This window comes from Drosophila albomicans, unplaced genomic scaffold (genome assembly GCF_009650485.2).
Source record: "Drosophila albomicans strain 15112-1751.03 unplaced genomic scaffold, ASM965048v2 utg000329l_pilon, whole genome shotgun sequence".
Taxonomy (NCBI): Eukaryota; Metazoa; Arthropoda; class Insecta; order Diptera; family Drosophilidae; genus Drosophila; species Drosophila albomicans.
Genome location: NW_026263612.1, coordinates 1 through 15,000, shown reverse-complemented (window position 1 = coordinate 15,000; position 15,000 = coordinate 1). Strand labels below are relative to the sequence as shown.

Here is a 15,000-nt window from a genome sequence, read left to right as displayed (position 1 = left end):
TTACTAAGGTATACCACCTAATGTATCTTTATGTTGCACTAATTTAATAATGCAACAGTAAAACTTCATTATTTTTAACTTTTTTAATCATATTGCCTTCTATATGATTATTTTCATATATTATTTATATATGACTTATGCCGGCAAGACTCACTCCATATACATAGTCATATATATTTCACTTGTGAAATTTTTCTCATATGACATGCCTGCTCGACATCACCACCCCTATATATAGGTTTTGTGACACGTTTTCTACAACCAGCTCATTTTACTAAGGTATATACCCATACCTAATGTATCTTTATGTTGCACTTTAATTTTAATAATATTGCAACAGTAAAACTTCATTATTTTTAACTTTTTTAATCATATTGCCTTCTATATGATTATTTTCATATATATATATTATATATGACAACAGTATGCCGGCATGACACTCCATATAAATAGTCATATATATTTCACTTGTGAAATTTTTCTCATATATATTTCACTGCCTGCCCGACCTCACCACCACCCTATATAGGTTTTGTGACACGTTTTCTACAATGCTCTTATTTTATTAGTATTACCATCTAACGTATCTTTTTGTTGCACTAATTTAATAATACAACAGTAAAACTTCATTATTTTTTTAACTTTTTTAATCATATTGCCTTCTATATGATTATTTTCATATATTATTTATATATGACTTATGCCGGCAAGACTCACTCCATATACATAGTCATATATATTTCACTTGTGAAATTTTTCTCATATGACATGCCTGCTCGACATCACCACCCCTATATAGGTTTTGTGACACGTTTTCTACAATGCTCATTTTTACTAAGGTATACCACTAATGTATCTTTATGTTGCACTAATTTAAATAATGCAACAGTAAAACTTCATTATTTTTAACTTTTTTAATCATATTGCCTTCTATATGATTATTTTCATATATTATTTATATATATGACTTATGCCGGCATGACACTCCATATAAATAGTCATATATATTTCACTTGTGAAATTTTTCTCATATGACATGCCTGCCCGACCTCACCACCCCTATATAGGTTTTGTGACACGTTTTCTACAATGCTCTTATTTTATTTAGTATATACCATCTAACGTATCTTTTTGTTGTTGCACTAATTTAATAATACAACAGTAAAACTTCATTATTTTTAACTTTTTTAATCATATTGCCTTCTATATGATTATTTTCATATATTATTTATATATGACTTATGCCGGCAAGACTCACTCCATATACATAGTCATATATATTTCACTTGTGAAATTTTTCTCATATGACATGCCTGCTCGACATCACCACCCCTATATAGGTTTTGTGACACGTTTTCTACAACCAGCTCATTTTACTAAGGTATACCACCTAATGTATCTTTTTGTTGCACTAATTTAATAATGCAACAGTAAAACTTCATTATTTTTAAACTTTTTTAATCATATTGCCTTCTATATGATTATTTTCATATATTATTTATATATGACTTATGCCGGCATGACACTCCATATACATAGTCATATATATTTTTCACTTGTGAAATTTTTCTCATATGACATGCCTGCTCGACATCACCACCCCTATATAGGTTTTGTGACACGTTTTCTACAACCAGCTCTTCATTTTACTAAGGTATACCACCTAATGTATCTTTATGTTGCACTAATTTAATAATGCAACAGTAAAACTTCATTATTTTTAACTTTTTTAATCATATTGCCTTCTATATGATTATTTTCATATATTATTTATATATGACTTATGCCGGCATTACACTCCATATACATAGTCATATATATTTCACTTGTGAAATTTTTCTCATATGACATGCCTGCTCGACATCACCACCCCTATATAGGTTTTGTGACACGTTTTCTACAACCAGCTCATTTTACTAAGGTCTACCACCTAATGTATCTTTATGTGTGGCACTAATTTAATAATACAACAGTAAAACTTCATTATTTTTTAACTTTTTTAATCATATTTTTCTATATGTATTTTCATATATTATTATATATCTTAAATTACACTCCATATACATTGTTTATATATTTTTGTCAAAGTTGAACTCATATCTCGGCCCGAACCTTATATCATATGGCTGACAGTTCAAACCCGCTCTTTATTACCACCTAATGTACCAAGTCCAAAAAAATGTATTTTATCACTAGTTAAATATATACAACATCAAAACTCTCATTTTATTAATACTGTATAAAATGATATATTATACTAGTTTTTTCTACAATTTTCATATGTTGAAATTTTTTGTCAAAGTTGAACTCATATCTCGGTAGAACCTCATATCATATGGCTGCAGTTCAATAAAAAATTCACCAAGTCCAAAAAATTTTTTTCTCAAGTTAAATTCAAAATCTTATCTCATTATATTAATAAACTGTATAAAATGATATATAAAAAGTTTTTTCTTCAATTTTCATATGTTGAAATTTTTTTGTCAAAGTTGAACTCATATCTCGGTAGAACCTCATATCATATGGCTGCAGTTCAATAAAAAAAAATTCACCAAGTCCAAAAAATTTTTTTCTCAAGTTAAATTCAAAATCTTATCTCATTATATTAATAAACTGTATAAAATGATATTTAAAAAGTTTTTTCTTCAATTTTCATATGTTGAAATTTTTTGTCAAAGTTGAACTCATATCTCGGTAGAACCTCATATCATATGGCTGCAGTTCAATAAAAAATTCACCAAAAAATTTACCAAGTCCAAAAAATTTTTTTCTCAAGTTAAATTCAAAAATCTTATCTCATTATATTAATAAACTGTATAAAATGATATATAAAAAAGTTTTTTCTTCAATTTTCATATGTTGAAATTTTTTGTCAAAGTTGAACTCATATCTCGGTAGAACCTCATATCATATGGCTGCAGTTCAATAAAAAATTCACCAAGTCCAAAAAATTTTTTTCTCAAGTTAAATTCAAAATCGTATCTCATTATATTAATAAACTGTATAAAATGATATTTAAAAAGTTTTTTCTTCAATTTTCATATGTTGAAATTTTTTGTCAAAGTTGAACTCATCTCTCGGTAGAACCTCATATCATATGGCTGCAGTTCAATAAAAAATTCACCAAGTCAAAAAAAAATCTTTTTCTCAAGTTAAATTCAAAATCTTATCTCATTATATTAATAAACTGTATAAAATGATATTAAAAAGGTTTTTTCTTCAATTTTCATATGTTGAAATTTTTTGTCAAAGTTGAACTCATCTCTCGGTAGAACCTCATATCATATGGCTGCAGTTCAATAAAAAATTCACCAAGTCAAAAAAATTTTTTCTCAAGTTAAATTCAAAATCTTATCTCATTATATTAATAAACTGTATAAAATGATATTTAAAAAGTTTTTTCTTCAATTTTCATATGTTGAAATTTTTTGTCAAAGTTGAACTCATCTCTCGGTAGAACCTCATATCATATGGCTGCAATTCAATAAAAAAATTCACCAAGTCCAAAAAATTTTTTTTCTCAAGTTAAATTCAAAATCTTATCTCATTTTATTAATAAACTGTATAAAATGATATTTAAAAAGTTTTTTCTTCAATTTTCATATGTTGAAATTTTTTGTCAAAGTTGAACTCATCTCTCGTAGAACCTCATATCATATATGCTGCTGCAGTCAATAAAAAATTCACCAAGTCCAAAAATCTTTTTCTCAATTTTAAATTACGCAAAATATTATCTCATTATACCAATTAATAAATATATATATATATATTTTTGCTACCAAACACATTAATGAAATAAATATTTTGTACAAGTATGATATAGATACATATGCATATATCTTTAATTTTCAAGTAATATGATGGCGTTCTTCTGGCTACCAAATTCTTCAACCAAATAAATGTATATTTAACCAAGTATGTATTTTTAATTTTCGCCACTAATATGATGGCGTCCTTCTGGCTACCAAATATATATATATAAACGCTACAAGTATTTGTACACATAGATTTGTATATAGATATATATGCATATTCTTATTTTTCGCCACTAATATGATGGCGTTCGTTCCTTTGCTACCAAATAAATATATATAACCAACGCATAATAAATAAATGCATATATAAAATATGCAAGTATTTTGTACACATAGATATACTATGCATATTTAATTTTTCGCCACTAATATAATGGGCGTTCTTTTGCTACCAAATAAATATATATAACTAACGCATACTAAATAAATGCATATTTAAAATATACAAGTATTTTGTACACATAGATATACTATGCATATTCTTAATTTTCGCCACTAATATGATGGCGTTCCTTTTGCTACCAAATAAATATATATACCAACGCATATATAAATAAATAACATATTATACTTATATATAAAATACGCACAAGTATTTTGTACACATAGATATACCTATGCATATTCTTAATTTTTTTCGCCACTAATATAATGGCGTTCCTTTTGCTACCAAATAAATATATATAACCAACGCATAATAAATAAATGCATATATAAAATATGCAAGTATTTTGTATACATAGATATACTATATGCATATTCTTAATTTTCGCCACTAATATAATGGCGTTCCTTTTGCTACCAAATAAATATATATAACTAACGCATACTAAATAAATGCATATTTAAAATACGCAAGTATTTTGTACACATAGATATACTATGCATATTCTTAATTTTCGCCACTAATATAATGACGTTCCTTTTGCTACCAAATAATATATATAACCAACGCATTATAAATAAATGCATATATAAAATACGCAAGTATTTTGTACACATAGATATACTACTATGCATATTCTTAATTTTCGCCACTAATATAATGGCGTTCCTTTTGCTACCAAATAAATATATATAACCAACGCATAATAAATAAATGCATATATAAAATATGCAAGTATTTTGTATACATAGATATACTTACTATGCATATTATTAATTTTCGCCACTAATATAATGGCGTTCCTTTTGCTACCAAATAAATATATATAACTAACGCATACTAAATAAATGCATATTTAAAATACACAAGTATATTTTGTACACATAGATATATTATTTATTTATATATATATATATATATATATATATATTATATAAATTTTCTTCTTATATGCGTAATTGTATAACACATAATTAATAATTATGCATACAATTTTGCATATTTATATATATATAATATATATATATATATTTTTTATATATATGCCTTAAACATATATATTTTTATCGAATCGTCAAGCAAAGGATAAGCTTCAGTGGATCGCAGTATGGCAGCTGCTCAACCACTTACAACACCCTTGCCTGTTATAAAAGTCGTTTACAATTGATTCAAGGCTTTGTCATTGTATTAAATAATGTTTTAATATATAACTAGCGCGGCACCAGGTGATCGAAGATCCTCCCAATTTACTATGTTATATGTAACATTGGCATCACATCCATCGTCGTCTATTAAATGAATAATAAACTTTTAATGGTTTAGAAGCCATACAATGCAAATTGCCCCTTATTTATCATTGCAGTCCAGCACGGATACGACCTTAGAGGCGTTCAGGCATAATCCAACGGACGTAGCGTCATACCACTGTTCGCTCGAACAAGTATTGTGCCATTGGTCCGTACCTGCGGTTCCTCTCGTACTACGCAGGAATGCTGTCGCAACAACGTTTTGTCATTAGTAGGGTAAAACTAACCTGTCTCACGACGGTCTAAACCCAGCTCACGTTCCCTTGCATGGGTGAACAATCCAACGCTTGGTGAATTTTGCTTCACAATGATAGGAAGAGCCGACATCGAAGGATCAAAAAGCGACGTCGCTATGAACGCTTGGCCGCCACAAGCCAGTTATATCCCTATGGTAACTTTTCTGACACCTCTTGTTAAAAACTCTTTAAACCAAAAGGATCGATAGGCCGAGCTTTTGCTGTCCCTGTGTGTACTGAACACCGAGATCAAGTCAGCATTTGCCCTTTTGCTCTATGTGTGGTTTCTGTCCGCACTGAGCTGGCCTTGGGACACCTCCGTTATTATTTGAGAGATGTACCGCCCCAGTCAAACTCCCTACCTGGCAATGTCCTTGAATTGGATCATACCTGAGTAATTGGAGTTATACCAAATTTTTAATTTAAGAACACATAAATGCACTCTCTCATTAATGAATTTGTTTGCGATTATATAACAAACTCGTGATACTTTGATCAAGAAGCTTGCATCAAACCCAATACCATAAGATATAATAAATATATCCGTATAATGGCTAGGAAATGATACACGTTCCATTTAATCAAGTAAGTAAGGAAACAATAAGAGTAGTGGTATTTCATTGTCGATACTAAACCGAAATTTAATATCTCCCACTTATTCTACACCTCTTATGTCTCCTTACACTGCCAGATTAGAGTCAAGCTCAAAAGGGTCTTCTTTCCCCGCTAATTATTCCAAGCCCGTTCCCTTGGCTGTGGTTTCGCTAGATAGTAGATAGGGACAGTAGGAATCTCGTTAATCCATTCATGCGCGTCACTAATTAGATGACGAGTATCCAGTATGGAACATGAACGTCTTAAAGCCGCAGACTCCGCCATCTACCACCCTGGTACTGATAATATTGCTATCACCAGCGTTAAGGACTCCCAGTGCTCTCAGTCGTTTTACCGACCGATAGCTCCAGATGCCCCTCCAGTTTAGCGTAGCAGAAACGATTTTAATGTCCTCATGTGCCCGATAATCCCGAACCAGAGCCGTTCGTACGTCCTGTCTGTCGTAGATCTCAACCTTACTCTGATGAGCTTGGTCAAGATCAAGTCCGTCAGTCACAACCTGAGCGTCGATCACTATAGTGTGATCTGGTCGGAAACCCACCAGGTCCGGCTTATATATCCTGTTCTCTCCCTGCAGACTTGGTTCAGCAATGACAGAGTAGCCTCTCGTCTCAAGTCCCCGCTTGAGATAATTAGCTACACTGTTGTGTCTAGCCACCCGCCTCCCATGCGTACGATGACACTTCTGCAGAATGTGGTTTAGTGATTCGGGAGCATCACATCCTGCACGACACTGCCTCTCCAATTCGTGCCTTCCCCTCGTGGTACGAGACCGCGTGGGTAGGGCATTTATCCGCAGTTTGATCCCATTCAAATAAGCTTTTCCAGTTAACAAACGCGTGGGTGCGACAACCCACCCGTGTTGCGGAGCATAACGCCCTGCTTCACGGAGACCGCTACCATCAACAGAGGAGTGCAACCTATCCGCCCAGTACGAATCGATCAAAAGGCGTGTATCCAGAGCCGCGTCTCCCGATGCCTTGCACCTATCTCGGGCCCTCCGAATTTCCGCACTAAGGAACGAACTGGCCGTCTCGGATTGCTCGAGGTGGGGCCATTTTATGTTCGTTAGCCTCTGTATGCGCAGCATTGGAGCTGTCCTTCGAACTGAGGGAACACCGAGACCCCCACTTGTGTGGGGGCATGGAAGAATGCTACTGACACATCCATAGGAAGATCTAACCATTTCCTTACGACCGACCGTACCAGTCTGTCACACTTTCTCAAAACGCCTATTGCCACACTACCAAGGGTTAGCTTGTGATATAGCTGTGGAATGAGGACAGTTCTGAGGGCGAATAACTTCTGCTGTGGCTTCAGGGGGGACCGCGATATGATATCCAATCTGGGACCAATGTCCTCAGTCGGATTGTAGCGGGCCCTCCCGTCCGCAGTGAAACTGAATGCCGAGATACCTCCACTCCTCCGAACGCTTCAAGCTTGGACACGTGCGCGAACCTACACAGAAGCTCCGTGATTCGATCACAGTACACTTCTGCTTCGGTTGCCCCTTGACACTAACAGTAAAACACTTATTAGCGTTTAGGGTCAGCCCAACGGACGCCAAAAAGGAGACCGTGGTATCCAATAATGCCTGAAGGCCCTTCGGTGTAGAAGCAAACAACACCAGATCGTCTGCGAACGCTGCAGCGTTTGTTTTGGCATTTCCGACACTGACACCAATCTCGTCCGGTAGAGACCTGAGCAACCGGTCGATGACCAAGTTGAACATATGTGGAGACAAAGGGTCACCCTGCTTCACACCTCTAGCAGGGACGAATTCCTCTGATCTCCAGCCTTTACCATTGAGACTAGTGCCACCTCCCAAGTACAAGCTACGTACGTAGTCAACAAAACCCGTTGGTGCACCATACGCGGATAGGGTGTCAATTACCGCTGCGTGAGACACAGAGTCAAACGCTTTGCTGACATCAAGTGTCGCGATATAACACGACGCATGACGTCTATGGTGGTCCCTCAGGATTAAGTCAACTATTGTCGCGTTATCGGCGCAACCGTCAGTAGGAAGAAACCCCCGCTGACGCGGATCCCAATCGACTGATGAGGCCAATCGAGATGCCAAGATGGCATTGAGTTGTCTAACTATGACAGAAGGCACCGATATCGGACGGAAGTCTTCTGGTCGGGATGCTCTTACCGTCTTCGGGATGAAAACGGTTCGAGCCATTCGGAAGAGTGTGGGTAGTTTGCCGCACCAGAGAATAAGGTTCATTATGCGAAGCATAACACCACTGGGAATACTCCTGGCAGTTCTTGGAGATATTCCGTCCGGTCCGGGAGAAGAAGTCAATGGCACTTGATGCAATTGCAGGTCCCTAGACGTAATAGGTGACCATACCCCCTCAAGCAAGTGTCCATATGGGGCACGGTGCTATTGCAAGAGGAAAGGCTCTGCTGTGTCATGACTTCTCTCCAGTATGGTTCCATAATCTCTTGGTTTGGCATTACCGACTCGTCGGGTCCTGCAAGCAAGGATCCAATGCATCGACCTTTATGTTTGTCCCAGTTACGCTGAACCCTAGCGAACTGCTGCCTTCTATTTTGTCTCCTATTGCGAGGCTCAGGAAAGACTCTCGCCGAAACCGGACCTTCGTTTCGATTCGGAAAAATTTCCAGGAGATAGTTAGACAAACACTGGAGAGTTGCTTCTTTGCCCGAAGTCTGCGCTCCATCAATGATAGATTGCAGAACCTCGACTCTCCACGATCGATTACATCCCACAGGGCCGAAGCCCCGCAGTATCCGCATGAGGACGTCGTCCGAATGTATCGATGGTGTGATTGGAACCGACTCTGACATTGAAGAAGAAGACTCAAGCCCACTTATACTAGGGCGGCGCGTAATGGTTTGTGGTTCACTAATTTCGGGGATAAGAGCCGCTTGCCCTCTTAGCTGCTCGATTTTTGCCTTATATAATTATCCCTCTGTCGACACTTTTTAATAGCATCGACGCTGCGTTCTGGAAAATGCAACGCCAGCTTTTTATTAATGAACCTCTCGCCATTTGCTATGAGCTCAAGTTCCTTCCTCGCCATCATGGCCAATTCTTCCTCACACCACCTGGTTTTCACGTCAACACGCGTACGAAGCTCATCAAGCCTGTCTTTGTGCTGACGCGACATGTGGACGCCTAAACCGGTCTTTGTTCCAAAAGATCGGCCGCATTCCACACATAGATGTCCAACAACTGGATTAGCATCTACGTTCCTTCCCTGATGGGCTCCTACGGATGCCGTAGGAGAATTCACTGAATAACTTTCAGCTATCCGAGGCATGTTATTTAAGTTTGCACCATCAGTTTTTCAGGACCATCGGGGTGGTAACCCAATGGCCCCTTTCGCCGCTCATATTCGCTGCTGCCGAAACTACATCGGTCCAGCACCCGGAGGACACCACGAGGAGGCCACAAGTTAAGTGGGGCACATGTTGCCTATGAGTCGACTTGATCTGACTAACGAAGGACGGTAGTCCACTTGCCATTGCTGATAAATGAACCATTATTCCCCTTCTGCAGACCCATTGATCCTCCTTAAGAGAGTCATAGTTACTCCCGCCGTTGACCCGCGCTTACTTGAATTTCTTCACTTTGACATTCAGAGCACTGGCAGAAATCACATTGTGTCAACACCCGCTAGGGCCATCACAATGCTTTGTTTTAATTAGACAGTCGGATTCCCCAAGTCCGTGCCAGTTCTGAATTGATTGTTAATTGATAATCGTTATAATTTAAAAGAACTAGCTGGTTGCCCAACTAGTATTCTTAAAAATTTTAGCAAGAAAGTTCCACAATTGGCTACGTAACTAAACTATCCGGGGAACAAGAAACTACCATAAATGATAGAAACTCTATTTACCCAGAACGAGCACATAAACCATGTTATTGTTTCCCAATCAAGCCCGACTATCTCAATCTTCAGAGCCAATCCTTATCCCGAAGTTACGGATCTAATTTGCCGACTTCCCTTACCTACATTATTCTATCGACTAGAGACTCTTCACCTTGGAGACCAGCTGCGGATATTGGTACGGCCTGTTGAGAAGTTTGCGTGTCCCCACCATAAATTTTCAAGGTCCGAGGAGAAATATCGACACAACAGTATATGTCATGCTCTTCTAGCCCATCTACCATATCTCTCTGCGAAAGACTTCCATGGTAGTACGGCTATAAAACAGAAAAGAAAACTCTTCCGATATCTCTCGACGGCTTCTTTATGGTCGTTCCTGTTGCCAGGATGAGCACGAGGCCCATATTTAATAACAAACGGATACTCAACAGGTTACGGAATTGGAACCGTATTCCCTTTCGTTCAAAATTATTCAAGTTTTTTTAATTATGACAAAATATAAATTTTAGTTACTTTTTTTTACTTGAAAATTTTCGGCTTTCGCCTTGAACTTAGGACCGACTAACTCGTGATCAACCACTGTTCACACGAAACCCCTTCTCCACTTCAGTCCTCCAAGGTCTCATTCGATATTTGCTACTACCACCAAGATCTGTACCAATGACGGCTCCATGCAGGCTTACGCCAAACACTTCTAAGCACAACCATTGTACCTTCCTACTCACTAAAAGTTTCAAAATTTATATTACAAGTAATATAGTTGTTACACACTCCTTAGCGGATTTCGACTTCCATGATCACCGTCCTGCTGTTTTAAGCAACCAATGCCTTTCATGGTTTCTGAATGAGTTGTTAATTTGGGCACCGTAACATTACGTTTGGTTCATCCCACAGCGCCAGTTCTGCTTACCAAAAGTGGCCCACTGGGCACATTATATCATAACCTTAAACTTCATATCAAGAAAGTTAAGGTTCTTACCATTTAAAGTTGAGAATAGGTTAGATCGTTTCGACCCTAAGCCTCTAATCATTCGCTTTACCAGATAAGATTATTTTATACAACAGTAAATGCACCAGCTATCCTGAAGGGAAAACCGGAAGGAACCAGGCTACTAGATGGTTCGATTGGTCTTTCGCCCCTATACTCAATTCTGACAATCGATTTGCACGTCTAGAACTGTTTCGGGTCTTCCATCAGGGTTTCCCCTGACTTCAACCTATCAAGTATATTCACCATCTCTTTCGGGTCACAGCATATATGCTCAAGGTACGTTCCAGGTTAGAGGCATAAATAATATAAATATTATTATACATAACTATATCACACGCCCCGGGATTGCGTTAATCAACTATAAATAGTTAAAAAACTAATCCCAATAATAGTCAACGTTAAATTACGCTATTAGGTTTATATCCCAATAACTTGCACATAGTTAGACTCCTTGCTCGTGTTTTCAGACGGGGTCCCGAAGGTATCCTGAATCTTTCGCATTGTTAATCATACAAGTGCTTATAATAAACATAAAAAATCAATGGATAATCATTGCCATTATATCATGCCGAAAAATTAACGCACTGTACTCATATAATCTATCAGCACTTTATCAAAATTTTTGAAATTTATTTTTATGTTAAAAATGCAAAAGCCACTCTAATTTAAATAAACTCTTATCAAAATTGTTTGATAAATTCCATACATGCTAATAGATTACAATGTCCTTATATTGGAAAAAATGCACACTATCGTTATAATTATTGATTAAATATTACAATTCTAATGATGAATTTTCCATATCGGTGATATTCAGGTTCATCGCGGCTTAACCTCTAAGCAGTTTCACTAACTATTTACTTCTCTATTCAGAGTTCTTTTCAACTTTCCCTCACGGTACTTGTTTACTATCGGTCTCATGGTTATATTTAGTCTTTAGATGGAGTTACCACACTTAGTGCTGCACTATCAAGCAACGACTCTTTGGAAACATCATCTATATAATCATTAACGTTATACGGGCCCTGCGCACCCTCTATGGGTAAATGGCCTCATTTAAGAAGGACTTAATCGTTAATTTCTCAATACCTAGAATATTGACGTTCCATACCACTGCATCTTTCACATTTGCCATTATAGACCAAGTGACTAGTGCTGAACTTGATCTCTTTTCGCTCGCCGCACCTAAGAGAAATCCTTGTTCGTTTCTTTTCCTCCCTAATTAATATGCTTTAAATTCAGGGGTAGTCCCCATATGAGTTGAGGTTGTTTAATTACACTTATAGACAATCTCTGCTATTTTGAAATACCTATTTTTTTCTTGAAGTCCATAGATATTCACAAAATTATATCTTTATACATATTCGTAATAAGAGGCAATTCTAGTTATAAAAAATAATATATTTTATTGCCTAGACATTCCTCAATATATTTGAAATGAATAAAGAACATATAATTCTTCAAATTTCCATGCAACAGAGTTTTTAGTATTTTTCATTTATTAATTTCAATATTATGAATATCTTAAGCTGAGAAACTTTTAGATTCACACTTATATTAATCCAATTAATATACATGTGCTTAAAATTTTCCTGAAAAATTTTAAACAACCTTATTTAAGCCAAATCTTACAACCCCAACCATATGTAGTCCAAGCAGCACTAAAAAATTAATTAAAGTACATAACAGCATGGACTGCGATATGCGTTCAAAATGTCGATGTTCATGTGTCCTGCAGTTCACACGATGACGCACAGTTTTGCTGCGTTCTTCATCGACCCATGAGCCGAGTGATCCACCGCTTAGAGTGATACAATTTTTTTTTTTTATTTCATTACGTCAAGAATATTTTTATTGAAAGAAATTAAAAATACACCATTTTACTGGCATATATCAATTCCTTCAATAAAATTTTTTTTTTATACCTAAATAAATGTTGCGAAATGTCTTAGTTTTACATAATCGATAATAATAAGATATATGACAAGTATATTTTAGCTAAATTTATTTATTATGATCAACATATGTAAAGCGTTAACCTGCAAACAGGTACAACATTGTTTTTTTCTTTAGGTGTTGCGAACCAATGTATGCGCACTGGAATATGCACAATACATTTTGCAACGCATGTATATTATGGTACATATACACGCAGTTTTTTATTTTATCCAAAACACATAAAACACTCTTAATACAGTATATAATAATAATAATACATGACAAACGGTTTTTAGCTAATTTAAATTATTATATGTTGCATAATTGTATCTCATATGATTGAATAAAATATTTATATTTATTAGTTACATAATTTATTAAATATTGCAATTCCCTAAAAGAGAAAAACAAATTTAATTTATTAACGGTTAGATGCATTAAAACAATAATGATCCTTCCGCAGGTTCACCTACGGAAACCTTGTTACGACTTTTACTTCCTCTAAATAATCAAGTTCGGTCAACTTTTGCGAAACAACCGCAACACACAAGGCGTCACAGTGATCACGTCCGGAGACCTCACTAAATAATTCAATCGGTAGTAGCGACGGGCGGTGTGCACAAAGGGCAGGGACGTAATCAATGCGAGTTAATGACTCACACTTACTGGAAATTCCAAGTTCATGTGAACAGTTTCAGTTCACAATCCCAAGCATGAAAGTGGTTCAGCGGTTTACCCGGACCTCTCGGTCTAGGAAATACACGTTGATACTTTCATTGTAGCGCGCGTGCAGCCCAGGACATCTAAGGGCATCACAGACCTGTTATTGCTCAATCTCATTATTGCTAGACGCAATTTGTCCATTTTAAGAAGCTAGTGTCCTTATAATGGGACAAACCAACAGGTACGGCTCCACTTATATAAACACATTCAAACACAATAAACATTTTACTGCCACCATGAATGAAGGCTATATAAGCTTCAACACCATAATCCTGAAGATATCTATTTAATATATTTGAGTCTCGTTCGTTATCGGAATTAACCAGACAAATCACTCCACGAACTAAGAACGGCCATGCACCACCACCCATAGATTCGAGAAAGAGCTATCAATCTGTCTTACACACTTATGTTCGGACCTGGTAAGTTTTCCCGTGTTGAGTCAAATTAAGCCGCAGGCTCCACTCCTGGTGGTGCCCTTCCGTCAATTCCTTTAAGTTTCAGCTTTGCAACCATACTTCCCCCGGAGCCCAAAAGCTTTGGTTTCCCGGAAGCGACTGAGAGAGCCATAAAAGTAGCTACACCCAATTGCTAGCTGGCATCGTTTATGGTTAGAACTAGGGCGGTATCTGATCGCCTTCGAACCTCTAACTTTCGTTCTTGATTAATGAAAACATCTTTGGCAAATGCTTTCGCTTAAGTTAGTCTTACGACGGTCCAAGAATTTCACCTCTCGCGTCGTAATACTAATGCCCCCAAACTGCTTCTATTAATCATTACCTCTTGATCTGAAAACCAATGAAAGCAGAACAGAGGTCTTATTTCATTATCCCATGCACAGAATATTCAGGCATTTGAAGCCTGCTTTAAGCACTCTAATTTGTTCAAAGTAATTGTGTACCGGCCCACAATAACACTCGATGAAGAGCACTAATGCAGGTTTTTAAATAGGAGGAACATATAAAAAAAGTACAAGTACCTAATTATATATAAGAACTCCACCGGTAATACGCTTACATACATAAAGGTATAGTACTAACTACAATTGTAAGTTGCACTACCCGTATGAAGCACACAAGTTCAACTACGAACGTTTTAACCGCAACAACTTTAATATACGCTAT

The 15,000-nt window shown here is 36.4% G+C and overlaps 2 pseudogenes; both read right to left on the bottom strand.

Annotated features, from left to right (window-relative positions):
• Window positions 1-5,267: 5,267 nt before the first annotated feature.
• Window positions 5,268-12,484, bottom strand: LOC117577431 (large subunit ribosomal RNA; annotated as a pseudogene).
• Window positions 12,485-12,871: 387 nt separating this feature from the next.
• On the bottom strand, window positions 12,872-13,025 carry LOC117577437 (5.8S ribosomal RNA; annotated as a pseudogene).
• Between the last annotated feature and the right edge of the window lie 1,975 nt (window positions 13,026-15,000).